Genomic DNA, 17492 nt, shown 5'->3' on the forward strand with positions numbered 1-17492 from the left:
TTATTAGAACCTATTAAAATGTTGAAGATATTTGAAAATTACAGTTGATTTTGTTTCTGATTACAAAGTAGCACGAGGTAATTGTAGAAAATTGGGAGAAGCAAAGCAAATAAAATGATGCTTATACTTAGGGTCTGTATTACTTCAGTTCTTTATTTCTAAGCATACACAAAACTCAGTCACAGACACGTACATCATACAGACTCACACATGCAGTTAGGTCTTAAATAATTTATCTAGGACAGATTTATAATCTGATGGTGATGGATTTATACTTTGAATTATGTCATTCACGTTAAGACAGTTTTTATGTCAGTTGTTTAACAGACCAGTTAGGTGTCTCCTAGTCATCTATTCTATCCAGCTACAGTGCAATATGTTGTGACTTACAGTTTTTACCCATTGTTCTTGAGTATGGGAAATTCAGAGATCAAGGGGCATTTTAAACATTCCTTTTGCTCCGTATGTCTTGATTTGAGTATGTATACATTTTAATCTAAAGTATATCAGAAGCAAAGGCTTTATGCAGACCACTAACATTAGTAGTTAACCACTTGCTTGATGTTAGGAGAGAATATGGCATTAGAAGACTACATTATTTCATGTATGTTGGTATTTTGGACAAGTATTTTATATCTTGTGCTAGAGTGATGATGGAAATTTCCCACCCTACCCAAACATAAACTTGAATCTTAAAAATACATTTTGTCAAGGCTTCCAAATGAGATAATCAGTGTGAAGCTACAATACACATTTAAATTAAACACCACCTTCCCAAAGGTAGAGGAAAGGTTGTTATCACTGGTAAGGCGGTGACAGTGAGAGCAACTGTAGAGTATTTTTAATGTAAGTATCACTGAGAGTTAATGGTGGAGGCTCTGACTTTGGTGTAAGTCCGTTCCGTTTTCTTAGGGAAGAAAAGGTTTCCAGAGGACTAAGGTTTAGGTGAAAAGGAAATGAGTTGCTTCCTGTTCTAATCTAGACAAGTCTCTCATATTCTCAGAGGACAGGAACACTTCTGAATACCTGTACCAATCCTAATGAAGTAATGATCCTTTTAAACAAAAATAACAATAGATGTTATGAGTTTAAAGAAGTCTCCCTGCCTCCAGTGTAATTTAACTCAATAAAAATGAGAGAGAATTACAGCATGGGGCCACTTAAACAGTATGTTTCAAAACAGCTCCCAGTGGAAACAGCTGCTCCCAGAGAGGACCATTTTGAGTTCAAGACAATTTGTAAATCTCAATTCCTGCTGTTGAACGTTTCCTCTTTATTCTTGTTTAAACTTCTTCATTAGATTTTCAGTTGTCTAGTTGTACCTACTATTTAACGAAATCCAACTTGATTTCAAATGATCATCTAATCTACTGTTTTGCCTCAGGGTGCTAGGTACTCACCCAAATTCTGGTACCTTATCTGACCCTGTCTTACCTGACTCCCTTCATAATTGATGCTGCATGCTTTATATAAAAAAATAACTTTCCATATATGTACAGATCTGTTTCTGAGGCTTCTGTTTTATTCTTTTCACCAATGTGTTTACCCCTGTACAAGAGTAAAGTGCATTGATTAATGTAACTTCATGATCAGTCTTAATACGTGGTAGAGCAAAAACCTGAAAATTTCCTGGCCCTTTATTCTTACATTTAAATTTTAGACTTTGTTTTATTTTAATCAGAATTGCACTAAATTTAAAGTACAACTAAGGGACAATTGATAACTTTAAAATACTGTTTCCTTAACCTTGAATAAAATCTAATTTCCCTTTATTAGGTCTTCATTAACGCATCTTCCAGTTTTATCATTGCTACTATTTATATCTTGTATATTTACTATTTATTTACAGTTTATTGATAATCTTTGATAAGATAACAAAGAATGTCCTTTCTGCAATTATATTTTTTGGTTATTTGTAGGGCACAGAATGGTAATTTTCTTTTTGCATATTACTGTTTTGCTTAGCCAGACTGCAGAATTCTTCTATTATTTTTAATACTTTTATCTGGAGATTATATTTGGTTTTCTGTGTTAAAAAATTGCATCATTTATCAATAATGACAGTTTTACTTATTCCTTTCCAAACCCTATCCCTCCAATATCTTTTTGGGGGGCTTTGGGAAAATGGTAGAATTAGATTTTTTGAGTAGGAAATATTTGGACCTATATGGCCAGAAAGGAATATTATTTAAAATAGCTGTCAAAATGTCCAAGAAGAATTTTTAAAAGGAAAATACGTGAATTTGGACTTTATTCCAATGAGGAAGGACTAAAGAGGTTTGAAAGACAATTAGATGTTGGAAGAGTTATTTGGAGTATAGGGTTAATTAAAGAAAGACTACAGGGACTGGGTAGAAAATAATTCTAGTTATCAGAGTAATAAGTGTTAATGGCATGGCATGAAGTATTTCTGTGGACTTAAGAATAAAAAATAGAAAATGGATGTTAGGTACTATCCAGGAAAATACTGACTTACCACAGTGTTCAAGAGAAGGAAGAAAAAGAGAGGGAGAAATCTAAAAGGACTCCAAATTTAAGATTTGGTGACTAGAAAAATAATGGTACTGACAGAGAAATATAAAAAGACATAGGATAAATTGCTCAGGGCTTTGGTTTTCTGACTTATTTGCAATTTTTTAAAATTAAGATCATCCTATTCATAAACGATCACAAGCAATCCTATTCACTTGCTTAGGTATCTACGACTCATTGATTTCTTACTATAGTCACAAAGTCAAACAACTATCTCTACAGTCGACGTCAGAACATTTTTACCATCCTCTGAGAAAACAAAAACAAACACAAACAAAAGAGAACAAAAATCTCATACTCATTAGCAGTCACTTACAATTATCCCAAACTCATAAGCCCTACTCATCCACTACTCTACTTTCTATCTCTGCAGATTTGCCTATTCTGGAATTCAATGTAAATAGAATGATATAGTGTATTGTCCTTTGTGACTGGCTTCTTTCATCCAGCATACTGTTGTTAAGAATTATCTCATATATTAGCACTGTACTCCTTTTCATTGGTGAATAATATTCCATTTTTGAAAAATCACATTTTATCCATCAGTTAATAAAATTCTGAGTTACTTCTACTTTTTGTCTATTATAGACAATATTACTATAAACATTCATGTACAAACTTTTTTATAGATGTATATTTTCATTTTACTAAAAGGGGAATTGTTGAGTCATGTTGGTGACTCTATATTTAAATTTTTGAAGAAATGCTAAAATGTTTACCAAAGTGGCTGCAACTTTATTCATTCTTATCAACAATGTATAATGGTTCGGTTTTCCCCACATCCTTGACAACACTTGATATTATCTTTTTTAATATAGCTCTCCTGGTATGTATGAAATAATGTCTTTCTGTGATTTTCATTTACATTTCCCTAAGGGCAAATGATACTGATCGTCATTATTGCTTAGAATTAAATGCTTAATGACCATTTGTATATTTTCTTTGGAGAAATATCTGTTCAGATCATTTGCCCATTTTTTAATTGGATTACTTTCCTTTAGTAAATTGTAAGAGTTATTTATGTAGTGTAGATACAGTTTCCTTAACAGATACATGACTTGCAAATATTTTTGTCCATTCATTGACTTTTCAATTTATTTTGAAGTAAAAATGTTTTGAATTTTGTAGGAGATCAATTTATCTATTTTTAAAATTTTTAATGTATGTATTTATTTATTTTTGAGACAGAGTCTTACTCTGTTGCCCAGGCTGTAGTGCAGTGGTGCAATCTGGGCTCACTACAGCCTCTGCCTCTTAGGTTCAAGTGATTCTCCTGCCTCAGCCTCCCGAGGAGTTGGGACTACAGGCACACACCACCACACCCAGCTAATTTTGCTATTTTTAGTAGAGATGGGGTTTGCCATGTTGGCCGGGCTGGTCCCTAACTCCTGAACTCAAGTGATCCACTTGCCTCAGCTTCCCAAAGTGCTGGGACCATGGGTCGCTCTGCACCCACCCTAAAAATCTTTTAAAATGCCATATCCAATAAATCACAGACTAACTCAATGCCAGAAAATGAACTACTCTGTTTTCTCCTTTTTAAATAAAATTTTAACTCTCATATTTATATTTATGAGCCATTTTAGTTTGTTTTAATGCATAGTGTAAGGTAGTTGTATGAATTTATTATTTTGCATGTGACTATCCAGCTGTTGTGGCACATTTGTTGAGAAGATTATTCTTTCCCCAGTGAATTATGCTGACATCTTTTTCAAAATCATTTAACCATAAATTTCAGGTTTTATTCTGTCTGCCTAGAAAGGTTTGGGTAGGGTACTCTCCATTTCTGTTTTGTCAAAGATTTGGTACAGAATTGATATAAATTCTTCTTTTAAGCATTTAGTAGAATTCACCTGTGAGGCCAGTTTGATCCTCATTCAAGCTTTATGAGGGAAATTTTAAAATTACTAATTCACTCGCTTTCCTATTTGTATTTCCATTTTGTTTCCTCCTTAGTTTCATTAGTTTGTGTGTTTTTAAGATTTTGTCCATTTTATTTATGTAAACTAACTGGTTGACAAACGGTATAGTCCTTTTTACTTCTGTAACATCCGTAATGTAAATTTTGAGTCAGATTATTATTTTTGTTTCTATTGCTATCATTATCCCACCATATACAACCTACACAGATCACTAGTAAGTAAAATAGGTACAGAGAGAGTCTTCCACAAATCTCAGAGGTTTGGCACCCTTGTCCTCTGTGCTGGTTTCTAAGGCAAGCTTAATTAAAACCCACGACTACACAGAACATAACTGAAAGTTGCTTATATTGCACACAGCATTATACATTTGTTTATCTCTCATCAATCTACTGAAGTTTAGATGTATTCTGGATATTCTTGTTTGGGAAACTGGATATTTGGATTTAAAGTGTATTTTTCAGTCTAGAAGTAAAAATTGAAGTAATATGCTTAAGGCATTAAGAAGAGAAATGCAGTCTTCAAAGGAACAGATCCAGGATGCAAGTCTGGACAGTGTATGGCAGGTCAGCAAAGCCAAAGGAGAATAATATACAGGAGTTTCCAGGAGTGGACAACATATAGAGTAACAGCTAACTATTTTGAAAGAATCTTTGGATTTCATGATGGGGGAGGTGCTGATAACTGTTTCAGTACATTATGGTGCTTTATGGGATCTACAGACAACTGTCACCGATCATAATTATCTGTCCTTTGAAATGTGCATTGCCTGGCTTCCTCAGTACCCAAAGGTATCTTCATAGCTCCAGGAAGCTCTTCTCATTTCTATGTGCTGCCTTAAGCTGCTTCTGTCACTTTGAGACTTGGGGCTCACCACTTTAGGAATCAAAATCTTTATCACTTAACTGCTATACTTAGGGCATTATCTCTCCCTGGGTTTCAGCTATTCCTGCCGTGTGTTTGCTGGAACAAAAATCTCTGTCTGTCTTTGTGATCAAAGTAGTTTAACCAAATAGAACACTAGAGTGTTATTTCCCCAACATACCTAAATTACCTTATAAAAAAAAGGCACATACTGAACATGTTTCTATTTCTTATTTTCACTCCCAAAAAGATTCTGAAGATGTTTATAAACATTTTGCACATATCTAAGCCACTGAAAACTCGAACGAATCAAAATAATCCTAGTAATAAGGAGACAATTGTACCAGAAAACTTAGAATATTTCCTGTTCCTGTGACTGACACCCTCTTAAACCCCAAGATTATTACAGATAAAGCAAGGAAGTTATGTGAGGTAAGGATCTTCCTGTCCATTTTTTTTTTCCAATTGTGTAAGCACTGATGATTTTAGCTGCAGAATTAATATATCAGCTAAAATAAAAATGTCCTAGAGAAAGGTTTCTCAAATCTTAATTTAATCTTAAACTTACATTTTAATTTAATAATTGTGCAAACAAATCAGCTGAAGATTTTATTACACTGAAGATTATGATTCAGAAAGTCTGGGACCTGAGCATCTGCATTTTCGCCTAGATCCCAGACGAAGTTAAGACCTGTAAGATCTTTTCTGAAACCTTTGTTATTGGGGCACCTACATGGCAATTCAGCAAAGCACAATAGCGACTTTTTACTTTTCAAATCTCAAAAGGAAATTCCAACCCTAATGGCACAGATAACAAAATGAAAACAACTGGCAAACAATATGGAATTTTTAAATTTTTAAATTACACCCCTTCCCATTCAAAATGTATTTCAGGTTCCTAATATATACTTAACATAAGATTTTGATGTATGGTTACTACAAAAGAGAATATACAATTGGAATGCCATCTAAAAAATTACATCAGCTCAAATTAGTAATTGTGACTCCACCTGTCAGCAAGTGAAATAGAAAAAGGAAAGACACAGTGATCTGAGAGTCAAAGTCACTCACAAATATCTCTGATAATATGCATTCTTGTCACTGGATGGTGGAAGTCACTATATATTTGTTCAATAAAATGATAAATGAATCAATACAAATATAAAACATATAGTTTAGGAAATCTATAGACCAGATAGTCTAGGGCTGTAATCTTTTCAATCTATGTTATATGAACAGAATTAATTTTCAAGAAGTTTAAATTCAGCTAGATTATCACTATTGTGGGTGCCCATTCTTTATTACAAAGCTTTCTTTCATTGGTTTGTGTTTGTTTGTTGTTGTTATTTGTTTGTTTGGTTTTGAGATGGAGTCTTGCTCTGTCACCCAGGCTAGAGTGAAGTGGCACAATCTCAGCTCACTCACTGCAACTTTTACCTCCTGAGTTCCAGCCATTCTTCTGCCTCAGCCTCCTGAGTAGCTGGTATTACAGGCATATGCCACGATGCCTTGCTCTGTTTTATTTTGTTTTGTTTTGTTTTTGTATTTTTTAGTAGAGGTGGTTTCACCTTATTGGCCAGGCTGGTCTCTAACTCCTGACCTCAGGTGTTCCGCTCTCCCAAAGTACTGGGATTACAGGCATGAGCCACCATGCTCAGCCTCTTTCTTTGTTTTAATTGCTTTTCATACTTGCATTTATTGAGCTTCTCCTTTCTTCTTTATGTTTCATTAATTGGCAGAGATTGTTAGATTGCATTAAGTGTAACAATCAACCCATTCATGCTTAGTGTAATGACTAACAGACTTGATATTAATCATTTTATTTGATTTGATTATTCATTTTTTGGTGTGGTTTCTTCTTTAACTGTTTCCTATTTACACTGATTGAATCAAGATTTTAATTATTATATTTTCCTCTTTGTTAACTTGGAGTTTCATTACCTCTAACTAGTAACCTTTATTCCTCCTAGATAAATAGGTATGGGTTTCTCTATTATTTGAAAGCAAAATGCCAAATATTCCACTCCTCCTCTAATTTGCTGTGTTCCTTAGTTCCACAATTGTTCAAGTTTTTTGTGTTTATTTTCTGTATGATTCAGGGTTTTCTTATTTAACCACCAGGTTATTGTCTCCCATCAACTAGGTCCTTCTACTCTATGCTGACATCTGATTGACAGCTCTTATGTGGGAAAGATAAGTCTCAGAGTAGCAAGGAGGGAGAAAAAAAAGGGAGGGTAAAAGGAGTGGTAAAAAGGAGAACTCTCTTGATCCTAGGCCCGGAACTTCCCTAAGGTGGTATCCCTGGAACCTGGTAGAAGTAGGAGGCAACTGTGTGTATTTTGATCTCCTTCGGCTCCCCTGAATGGGCAGTGAAAATTTGGGTGGGCCAAGAGTCAGAACATACACATTTCTCAGATAAATAGCTGGGTCCACGAAACTTAAGGGAGCAAGACACACACGTTTTTGCTCTGTTTGTAAAAAATATATTGTGCTTTTAGAAGCAAGGAGTAAGTTCCAAGGGTTTGAATTTGATCCAAAGTTAAGATGTTTGGCTAATTCAGTTAGTACATTTGAAGTTGCTTCCAGAAGATAAGTCAATAGGGAAAAAAAAAATGACCAAAAGTTCTAGAAATCTATCTATTGATCCTGGAAAATCCTTCACCTGATCCCATATTGCCTATACACACTAGAATCTAAGAGAAGAGGAATGGAAGCCTCTTCTCCTGTGATCCTGGATTAGCAGCAATAATCAAGATCAACGTGTACGGCGCTTCGCACCCTCATCAAATGCATCATATATAGCCTCTTATTTCATCCTCACAGCAATCCTGTGAGATAGCTGCTATTTGTGTTGCCATTTCCATCTCAAGTTACATAATCTTATTCTCAGAGGTTAAATAGTGGCCAAAACCACAATTACTTTTGTACCAACCTACTACTTTACCCCTGAAACGGAAGCCAGTAAGTAGTTCCATTGGTATTCAAATGAGGTATTTGATTCCAAATCATGGGCTCTTTCCAGCATGCAGCACTGCCAGGAATGGTATAGCTGCAGCTTCTTTGCACTACAGTCTTGAAATCATGAGTGAATTCTTCTCTGAAGAATATTTACTAAATAATTTCATTTAGAAAGACATAGCAGCTGGAATAGTAGCACTGCTAACTCAATCAGTTTCATTATTTACAATGAATAGAAGTAAAGTAGATGAGTATTAAAAACATTGTTTCCTCTCATGTTTTGAAGAATCATGAAACATGTGACCATGTTCCAGGACCAACATAGCATGCAACTTGCAAACCTCCACCCTTAACGTTCGGAAAATAATCACTACAAATTATTGAACATCTACGACTTTCCAGTCTCTATGATAGATATTTTACATATTGGATATGTTTTAAAACCAATAAGAAATTTTTATTATCTCAACCCACTTAGGGGAATCATGAGTTTCAGAGAAGTTCAGTAAATTGTGCAAAGTCAAACAGGCGGAATTTTTGGATCTTATGCCAGGTTAACCCTTAGAGTAATTTACGGCAACTTTTCCTTCCTTCTCCTTCTTGCTCTCAAGATTCTCCACCAACACCCCTCCCTCCTTCCTCTGCTTCTTTTTCTTGCTCATATTTTCACGTTCTTACACATTTACTTTTCCCTTTCCCAATCTACTCTGTGCAAAGTTCTCTCCAGTAATGCCTAGAGCAAGAAACAGTTCTGTTTCTGGGAAAAGAGCTGATATAAGAAAAGTAAAGACAAATCTTGATTCAGATTAATAAGAACTTGTTTATCACACACACTATAGCATACAAAAAATACCCCAAATTTTATAATTCTGTTTTCAGGGCCCATAGCATGGGTCTGCTTCCTAGGAGTAACTAACTAAAAAATCCGTATGACATGGTGAGATTTTCTGCACAGAATTTTATAATTCCCTTCAATACCTATATTTAAATTTTTTTCCCTGGTGATTAAAATAATGAAGGTATACCTGATTTTTCTAAGAAATAAAACTCTATTGATCCTGTTTCCACACTGATCTCAAACAACTTGTCATTTGAGTAAAACCATTACTTTGAAAACGTTGCTCTTAGGTGCCATGTTATAAGGTTGTTCATTTTATAATTTGTCTATCCTAGCATAAATATGCCCCACAGACCTTAATGCTTCCTTGAAATATCTTTAAGAGTATAATTTACTTAATACTAATTCTCTTCTTTTTTTTTTAGTTGCATTATCTAGGATCTGGTCAACTAATAGCGATGATGATTACTTTTGGTGTCAAAATGAATGTTAGCATTTAAAACCTTGTAACACACACACACACACACACCCCATTTTACTTACACACAAGGAGTGAGGTTGAGAGAAGCTCAACAATTTATCTCAGGTCACATAGTCACTTGGTTTGCTCCTAACACATCAGAGACTGTAATCCAGGTGTTTATATTTCTGGGCCCAAGAGCCTTCTGATACACCGCCCATTCCTCTGAACTGCAGATCAATTAATAATAATGAGCATAAAAGTAACAAGTACATATTGAGTGCTTACTATGTATGTAGGTGCTGTTTTAAGAGCTTTGCATAATATAGCTTATGAAGTAGTTGATAAATTTACTCAAGATCATATTCCTGGAAAGAGTAAAAATGTAAACCCAGGCCATTTTATATCAAAAGGTGATGTCCTAACTATTGCACTATTAGCATATTCCAAGGTGTGAAGCAGTGAGTGACTTTAAGGCAAATGGAAAATCTGTACTGTAGATGTTGTCACTTGGATGGTAGAGACTGCAACCAGGGGATCCACTGAATATGCTAGTTTCGGCAGCATGGCTTGGTTTTCTAAGTTTATCTTTGGGTATAAATAGAATTTCATCAATTATGTCTCCATACATCTGACAGCTGCAGCAGGAGCACCGTCAGGAGGCATTGCAAGCACAATGAATGCCTGTTTCCTGGATGCTCACAGCAGAGTATGTAGTAGGCAGAGAAATTGAGGCAGATACAGCAGACTCCTCGGTCTCAATTCTCTTCTGCAAGTATCTAATTTCTTCCATATAATTTGTTCCTACCACTTTTCTTTGCAATGTTTCTTGCTCCTTATTTAACTTATTTACTTGAGTATCTAGTAAGAAAGAGTTAAATGTGCAAAGTTCAAGATCTGAGAGTAGTTATAAACATAGATTTACGTGATGGAATAGAATGCATGGATTTCAACCCTGGAACAGAGATTGGTCAGTTCTCCAACTCAGACGGTGACACCAAAATGTTTATGATTTTACCAGTCTATAGGCAGCAGTCTATTCCTGCCTGACACATTGTAGGTGCTCAAAAATATGTGTCAACTAAATCAACCTGAGTTAGATTTATGTTTAAATTTTAAACTATTTATTTTTAATTTTTATTGATTTATTTTATTTGAGACAGGTTCTTACTCTGTCTTATGCTCAGGCTGGAGTGCGGTGGTATGATCAGGACTCACTGTAGCCTCGACCTCTCAGTTTCAAGCAATCTCCCGCCTCAGCCCCCAAATAGCTGGGACTATAGGCATGCACCACCATCCCTGGGTGATTTTTTTATTTTTAGTAGCCATGGTGTTTCACCATGTTGGCCAGGCTGGTCTCAAACTCCTGGACTCAATCTGCCCACCTTGGCCTCCCAAAGTGCTAGGACTACAGGTGTGAGCCACCATGCCTGGCTAGCTAGATTTTAAGTAGGGGTTAGGGAAACCAGATTAAAGCCTGAAGCCAGAATCTAATAATTGTAGGCACTTTTCTCCCAGGAGGCAAATAGAAGGTGTATTTACATCTGGCAAGTGCTCAGTAAAAGCTTGAAGTCAATGCCAGGAAATATTAAGTGTCAGGCATGAAATCAGCAGAGGAAAAAGAGATGCAATGAGCCAAAGATAAGGAGACTTGAAAGTGAGTCAAGAGCTGTTTTAGCTAAAAAGCCCTGAATATTTCTGCAGAGACAGGAGGTACCAATGATTAGTTTCACATTACCCAGTCAATGGGGTGGGAACCTGTCTTACTTACCTGATGTTGGAGGGTCATGAATAGCTATCTCAAAACACCCCTATTTTCTATTGTAGACTTCCCATTCAGAAAAAAATGTAAAGCTGTTTATAGTTTTATATTGTTCTTTGTTTTTGGACAAAATAAAAGAATAATCAATTCACATACCCTTTGTGAAGCTAGATCTCCTTTCACTTACCACTTAATTGTTCTGTAGTATTGAGTTTATGTTATACAACTTGACTGAGCCCCAAATTTCTCAGAGTAACATGGGGCTGATAACAACCAAATGACTAGACATAAATTTGAACAGTACCTAGTTTAACTAGATGAGATAAAGAAAGATATAAGTTTTGACTTGGGCAGCAACCGGATATCTGGTACAGCTATGATAAGGCTAACATAAACGTAGCCTTCATTAATAGAAATGGGGAGTTTAGTTTATGAGAAGTAGCAGTCATTTTACAGTCAGCACTGCTCAGAGCACATCTGGAGGGTTATTTCCAGTTATTATGTCACATTTTAATTGAGACATTAACAGACTACTCCATATTAGCTATTAGCTATTTAAAGGGAAGGATCATAGCTCATATTATTTTATCTTCTACAGCACCACACAATACCTTGCATTCAGTAAAAATTTGATAAGTGCTTTCTGAATGGATGAGTCAACAAATGATTATAAGACTATGGCAGAGTAGATGTGAGTATAAGAGCTGAGTTTAAAGAATAAGTGAAATATTTATCCTTTTTTTTAAAAAAAAATATTATGTGTTATGCCCAGAAGATAGCACCATGAAAAACGGATGCAAGTTAGGAAAAACAGAAGGTGGCTCATCATAAGAAGGAGCTTCACAACAGTTAAGGCTGCCTGGAGCAGAGTGACTGCAAGGGTGAAACTGCACTGGCGGTGTTAAGCAGTGTCGATGACCCCTGGCAGCAGAGGGGACCCCCGTGTTTTATGGGGAGACTGCCTGTGTAAGCTTTGAATCGCTTCCATTGACCAATCTGTGATTTTACATATACTGATCCCAACATATGTAAGTGACTATAAAGCGACAACCTTTGGGCAAAGTATCAGCAGGGAGGGATTTCATAGAAATATTAGAAATAATATGTGTACATACAACACTTGCACACACATGCTGTTTCTTAGGAAACATATGTATTTGAACAGACAGGAAGTTATTTTTAACACACTTAGTCACAGGAGATGAGAATGTAAAAGTGCAATTTATCTCATGTAAAAATATTTTTATTTATTTATTGTTATTTTTAGAGAAAGAGTCTCGCTCTCTCACCCAGGCTAAAGAACAGTGGCATGATCATAAGTCATTGCAGTCTCAAACTCCTGAACTCAAATGATCCTGGCACCTAAGCCTCCTTGAGTAAATAGGACTATAGGCACACACCACCACACCTAGCTAATTAAAAAAAAGTATATTTGTAGAGAGAGGGCTCTTGCCTGGTTGACCAGGCTGGATTTGAACTCTTGACTCCAAACAATTCTCCTACCTAGGACTCCCAATTTGCTGGGATTACAGGCATAAGACATCATTTTTGTTTTTTAAATTATGAAAGTTTTTTTAAAATAAAAACATAAAAAGTCCATGTGTAACACTAATGAAAATACCTTTAGGATACATAGTATATGCACATGCAAGTGGAGATGTTAGTGTATGGATTCCACTCTGCAGCTTTGGGAGTTCCTTAATGCAGTTAAGTCTCTGAGTCAAGTGACCAATTCTTTCTAAGAAGCTATTCATCTCTCTGTGCCTAGCATTGGCTGAATTAGGGTAAAAAAAAAAATTGAGTGGATTGAAACAACTGATCAGTTGCTTGGCTAACAAGAATACCTGAATCTTCTGATCAGTTTGTGTAGACAGAGAAGGGAGCACATTCCTGGGACGATGTGAGGAATGTACATAGTTCATGACACGATTATTGTGGTCACCAGAACACAAAATCTGGCTTGGGAATTTCACATCTTTACTGACCACAGCAGAAAAACAAAGCTAACTTGTCAAAGTATTAGTTGTATTTATTTTTTCAATCATTTATAACCTTAGCTTTTATAAGATGCAATAGTACTTTCCCTGTGGCTGCCAGATGTGCGATTAAATGACTTAAAGAAAACATCTTCCATAAAATCTGGCATGAGTTTTATGATAATGATCTAATAATGCTCTGCCCTATTAAATCTAAGAAATGGCATTGTAATTAAGGTTGATTAAAGGTTTGAATTTGCTAAACATTTAAAATGTGATAGTTTATTTAATCATAACAGCACGCCCTTATATCATCCCTATTATAATCCCCATTCAATGGATAAGCACATTGAGACTCAGAGAATTCCGCAAGTATACGAGAGAATCACCCACTATCATCGCTTTATAAAGTGTGTTTCCCTTTTACAAAACCCAAAGTGGTTTCTCTCAGGCTATGTCAGCATAAAAATGCAAGGAAAGAAGAAAAAACAATGCAACATGCAACATGCAGAGCCTTTGTTAATAAGATCAGAGCGTCAGTAAAACTTTCTAATTGCTCCCAGTTGCTCAGGAAAGAGTCCAGGAATGCTTCCCAGAATAATAACATCCAACTCATCGATTAAAAGATAAATTGCCATTATCTAGACCAATTTGAGAGAGTCACAGGGAGGAGCCAAGATGTAGAGCAAAGCCAGAATGTGATGTAGGGTAGAGCTCAGAAAGGGCAGGAAGATGAGGGAACTGTAGATAAATGTATGCAGACATAGAATGTGGAAAGATATAAACGAATAGTAAGCTATGGTGGAAGATCCCAGATGAATGTTATATAAAGGAGCTTTGGCTTTTTTACTAAGAAGTACAAGAAGCTTTAAGCCAGTGAACAGATTTGCATTTCCAAGAGATAACACTAATTACTATGTAGAGAAGAGGAAGGCCAGAGAGGTAGCCTAGTTTAAAAAAATGTTATTACATGAATCTAGAGGAAATATGATGTTGGACCAAACTAAGGTAGTGGCAGAGCAAAAGCAAAGGGATTTGAGAAATGCTTGTACAGGAGAAAAATTGACAGGATTTTTGATAGAGGAGATGTGTTGCATGAAAGAAAGTAAAGAGTCAAGGATAACACCAAAGTTGCTGCTTGAGCAAATGGGCTTTGGGAGAGAATAGATGTCAATGACTCCTGAGCATCTCCCAGGGTTCAGTTGAGGCTAGAGAGTATGACTTTGCAGTTGTTTTAATTTGCATGAATGGGCTGGGCACAGTGGCTCACGCCTGTAATCCCAGCACTTTGGGAGGCTGAGGCAGGCAGATCTCTTGAGGTCAGGAGTTTGAGACCAGCCTGACCAACATGGCCAAACCTTGTCTCTACTAGAAATACAATAATTACCCAGGCATGTGCACCTGTAATCCTAGCTACTCGGGAGGCTGAGGCACTTGAACCAGGGAGGCGAAGGTTGCAGTGAACAGAAATTATGCCACTGCACTTCAGCCTGGGTGTCAGAGCAAGTCTGTCTCAAAAAAAAAAAAAAAAAAAAATGGCATGAATGATACATTTTTATAGTATAATTTGGTGGCAAAAAGTAGCATCAGAGAAGGCAGACATTTTTCCAAATGTTCATTGCCTGGACAAAGTATTTATGCCATCAATGACAGCTATTTATCCAGTACACTCAAATTTCTACCGTGTTAAGAAATCTTTCAGCAGGATTTTCTCATCTTTACACTTTCTTATGCAGTGGCATCAAAGGACCTCAGTTTGTGATTCTCTCCAAGGAGAGAACAGATGAAACCCCATCTCTATTAGGATAGATCAGTGGCTGCTGGAAATTTCTCTATAACACCAGCCTGGAGAATCAACAGTCTTACTGACAGCATCAAATCTGTTATTTCAAGCCTGGCGTGGTGGCATGCACCTGTATTCCCACGACTCAGGAACCTAAGGGGCGAGGATCACTTGAGCCCAGGAGTTTGAGACCAACCTGAACAACACAGGGACACTGTCTCTAGTAAAATAAAATCTAAGTTTTTTTTTTTTTAAAACTGTTACTTCGTGGAAATATTTTCAGCAAATGGTTATGAACCACTTTATGAGCATAAAATTCTGAGGGTAACAACAGTGAGATGGGTGAACACAGGAGTATAAATTATAAAGGACTATATATCTTAGAATTTAAGTGTAGACTTAAGGTAAAATTCAATAACCTAAGTTTTTACTGCTTTTTAACTATGAAAAGATGAAACAAAATACTAGTTGTTAGTAACTAGTAATTTTAAGTCAAAATTGTATCAAATATCCGTATAAGTAGAGGACCTTATGTATGAGCTGAAGTAGTGCATTTCAACTTTCTGTCTGTTTTAAATAATGAGACATAAAGACTCATTATGTAATTCATTAGCTTGACAAACCCTTCCAAGTCACCTAAAACTTTAAAATGAACAGCACTGAGTTTCAGTGGTTTATACTTGGGTTGAGAAGACAAGGCATTATATTCCACAGGTACATGGTGGTTCTTTCTGCTTTCCATTCCTTCATTTGTCTTCCCCACTCCTTAAAAGCGTTCTCTCTTTCTCAGTAGAAATCACAGTTACTTGCTAAATCTAAGGTCTTTGTGCCGTGTATCTACTTTCAGTGAGTTTTCAAGTTGATCACGTCTGCTCCATGATGGATTGTCCATTAGGTAAATTATGCACACGGATAAGACCTCATGAAACCAAAAGAAAATATTCACATCCTATCTGACTGTACTTGATTCCACCTACTCCTTTACCTGAATAAACCTCATCTTATTGGCCAACTCAGTTACGAAGGGAGAAATTTTCTCAATGGGACGATACGATGGAATTTTTTTAAAAATCCTGTATCATAGTTTTTCCTAGTCTGGTCCTATATTTTCTGGGGAGATGGTGATACTGATTCACCATTAGGTTTAAATGCTTAAGATTGTACATTAGCTCTGGTGAAAGCTGGCAGCGATCCAGCATCCATCTTTGTTTACTTCATTCTGTCCTTGCCAAAAGAAGTAAATATGGGCAATATAGTTCTAATGGTTTAGTAATACAGAGTGGAACCCTGGGAGACACAGCCAGGTGACCTCTCAGGAACCATTTATGATTCTGGTCCTGTGGACAAGCCAGCAACCATCCTCTCCTTTCAATGGATCAAGCAGTAATAAATTCTCACACTACTGTGAACCGACAGGAGGCAGAAAGATGCCTGTAGCTTATTATCCACACGTCACTTCCCCACATGAGACCATACCAAAGGATAAGAAAATTAAGAATATGGTAACTAATGCTGAACGAGAAAAGATTTGAACATCTAAGGAAAAAAGAGAGGAGAAACGGGAGGTAAGGAAAGAGGAAGCAAGCAGGTATTAATGGTAAGTAGACCAGCCTAAAAATAAAAGCAAGCAAAACAAGCAAACCAAAAAGTGAGAAAAGCTAAAAATAGTAAATGTCACTGAGTTGTACGTAAAGACGATCATGTTTTCATTTTAAATTCGTAACATGCCTGTATTCCCAGCTACTCAGGAGGCTGAGGCAGGAGAATTGCTTGAACCCGGGAGGCGGAGGTTGCAGTGAGCTGATATTGTGCCATTGCACTCCAACCTGGGAGACAGAGCGAGACTCCATCTCAAAAAAAATTAATTAATTTAATTTAATGCAATTGAATTTGGCCGGGCACGGTGGCTCAAGCCTGTAATCCCAGCACTTTGGGAGGCCGAGGCGAGTGGATCACGAGGTCAAGAGATCGAGACCATCCTGGTCAACATGGTGAAACCCCGTCTCTACTAAAAATACAAAAAATTAGCTGGGCGTGGTGGCGCGTGCCTGTAATCCCAGCTACTCAGGAGGCTGAGGCAGGAGAATTGCCTGAGCCCAGGAGGCGGAGGTTGCAGTGAGCCGAGATCGCGCCATTGCACTCCAGCCTGGGTAACAAGAGCGAAACTCCGTCTCAAAAAAAGAAAAAAGAAAGTGTACATCTATTCATTCCCATACACATAGTGACAGAGAAAGAGAGAATGATGCAATAAATGATCAATGTCCCTAGTCCTAAATTGTAATTGGAATTTAGCTTCCGTATTTGTATATGAAGAACCTAACATAGCATAGTACATAGCATTTTCAGTGTCTGTTTATAAAAACATAGATATATTTAGTATAAATGTATATAATATTTAAA

The 17492-nt window shown here is 36.5% G+C and overlaps 1 protein-coding gene across 6 annotated transcripts in view; it reads right to left on the reverse strand.

Annotated features, from left to right (window-relative positions):
• CHRM2 (cholinergic receptor muscarinic 2) overlaps window positions 1-17492 on the reverse strand; it is a 147617-nt gene that overhangs the window by 81277 nt on the left and 48848 nt on the right. The window contains exon 4 of one of the 6 annotated variants that reach the window (XM_074379030.1): window positions 9655-9801. The exons of the other annotated variants lie outside the window; for them this stretch is intronic. The gene's annotated coding sequence lies outside the window, so the exon portion shown is untranslated. The remainder of the gene's footprint in view (window positions 1-9654; window positions 9802-17492) is intronic. 6 annotated transcript variants of the gene reach the window in all.

The sequence above is a fragment of the Saimiri boliviensis genome, chromosome 10 (genome assembly GCF_048565385.1).
Source record: "Saimiri boliviensis isolate mSaiBol1 chromosome 10, mSaiBol1.pri, whole genome shotgun sequence".
Taxonomy (NCBI): Eukaryota; Metazoa; Chordata; class Mammalia; order Primates; family Cebidae; genus Saimiri; species Saimiri boliviensis.